Genomic DNA, 2500 nt, shown 5'->3' with positions numbered 1-2500 from the left:
GGTGGGGGGGGGGGGGGCAGTGCTTCAAGAAGTGATTGGAGTTTATTTGTGGACCGTTTTTGGATCACGATTCCCACCTCGAGGACAATCCTCGGTACTACCCGAAAAGGAAACGCCGGTCAGCCAACCTACCACGTGATTTCCGTTAGACTGAGCCGTGCGAGACTGACGTCAATTCGAAACAAAGATGAACTGGCTGGGTGGTGGTCAGGTTTTCGTTGTCTGTGCCAAAGACTCAAGTTCTTAACAACTTGACCTTACAGGAAACAGTCATTGGGGTTGACCTGATCACAGTTCGCTTTTTGCCTTTCTGTCATTCTCTCTGTAGTTAACTGTTAGTTGTTAGAAAGACTTGTTAACTTGTATGCTAGATCAATGCTAAGGTTCTTCATTTCATCTCAATTTGCTAGATCAACTTGTTAACTTGTGTCTCAGATCAACATTAAGGTTCTTCATCTCAATTCAATTTGTTAGATCAACTTGTTAACGTGTGTCTTAGATCAACCTTAAAGTTCTTTATCTCATCTCAGTTTGTTAGATCAACTTGTTAACTTGTGTCTTAGATCAACCTTGAGGTTCTTTATCTCATCTCAGTTTGTTAGATCAACTTGTTAACTTGTGTCTTAGATCAACCTTAAGGTTCTTTATCTCAATTCAGTTTGTTAGATCAACTTGTTAACTTGTGTCTTAGATCAACCTTAAGGTTCTCCATTTCATCTCAAGATGAGAGTATTCTAGGCCGCTTTGTTATTCTTCTTCCTTGTACTTTCCTTCCTTTACTTCTCTGTTCGTTCACATGCGGTGTTTTCCCTGATCGTCTCCGCGTTTGGATGTCAATATGATAACCATACAATGGTGCTTCTGTGTGTCCGTTGACTGTTCTTGTTCATTTCAACACTGTAACAGAAACAGAACCATGTGATGTTTACAGATGTTGAAAAAAAACCCAAAAAAACCAACACACAAATAACTCATTTTTCATTCTAATTTGTCCTGAAAAGAACAAACTGAGACATATTCGAAAATACGACAGAAAGAAGGAAGACAAAAAGAGACGTAAAAGAAATAAACAGAATTATTTTATCAATGATGAAGACTGTTAATGTTCAGGAAAGGAGCTCCTAAATCATAACAATAGCAACATAATCAAGAATACAACCATTAAACCTATACACCATCATAACACAAATCCCAAACAGCAATCATAGAATTTAAGTAACAGAAATAAACAGAATTGTTTCCTCAACGGATGAAGTCTGTTTTTTGTTTTTTTTGGTTTTTTTTGGTTTTGTTTTTTTAAAGGAACTCCTAAACCGTTACAATGACAACATTATTAAGAATTAAAATATTTTAAAAAAAAACAAAAAAAAACCAACAACTACACACCATCGCAACACAAATCACATCAGCAGTCATAATATTTCAGTAAAAAAAAGAAATTAAATAAATAAGTAAACAAAATAGAATAATACAAATATGAAGCTCTCTTAATTTAAATCATTACAGATTATGATAATTTCTTGCAGCTGATCATCCATTAACATGATTGTTTCTGGTGTTACTCGATCATGAAAACAACACTACCCATGACATTAATCCTCCTTCACACACACACACACACACACACACACACACACACTGTCTCTCTCTCCCTCCTCTCCTCTCCCTCAAACCCATGCACGCGCGCATATATACACCCGCATACACGTTCGCGCACTTAAAACACAGGTCCAGCAAGAGAGAGAGAGAGAGAGAGAGAGAGAGAGAGAGAGAGAGCTGTTGGAAAGAGTGGGGGGAGTTTGTTGTTGTTTTTTGTGTGTTTGTTTTGTTTGCTTGTTGTTGTTGTTTTTTGTGGGAGAGGGGTGGGGGTGTAAACAATAATACACGAACACTGAATATAAGGATATTACCTAGAACAATGATATAGCTTGAGCAAGCCCTTCTTTGTTTGCATAAGATAATTTACTCTTACTGTCACTGCTAAAATACTACTCAATAACTAAACTTTATTCTTTTTTTTTTATCCACCTGTACACAACACGCTAATCTTTTGCTAAACATTTTCCAACTGTCCACGTGGAAACTACAATATGTACTCTATAGTTACATCTTTTCTTCTGTTCACTATGTACACTACACTCTATAGCTAAATATTTCCCTCTGTTCACGTGTACACTACAATCTACTCTATAGTCAAAGTTTTATTTTCTGTTCAGTGTACACTAAACTCTATGGCAAAAACATCCCCCCTCCCCCCACCCCAACCCTCCACCGTGGTTCGTGTGTAAACTACAGCCTATTCTATAGCTGAACTTTTTTTTTTTTTTGGTCACTATGTACACTACACTATGTGGCAAAACATTTCCCCCTGTTCTTGTGTAAACTACAGTCTACTCTATAGCTAAATTTCGCGTGTTCACTTCACTCTATAACTCAACATCTTTATTTTTTTCCTGTTCACATGTACTCTAGCCTATATAGCTCAATATATTGTATATGT

This window comes from Babylonia areolata, chromosome 21 (assembly GCF_041734735.1).
Source record: "Babylonia areolata isolate BAREFJ2019XMU chromosome 21, ASM4173473v1, whole genome shotgun sequence".
Classification (NCBI taxonomy): Eukaryota; Metazoa; Mollusca; class Gastropoda; order Neogastropoda; family Buccinidae; genus Babylonia; species Babylonia areolata.
The sequence above is the reverse complement of the archived record's forward strand: the minus strand, read 5'-3'. Positions refer to the sequence as shown.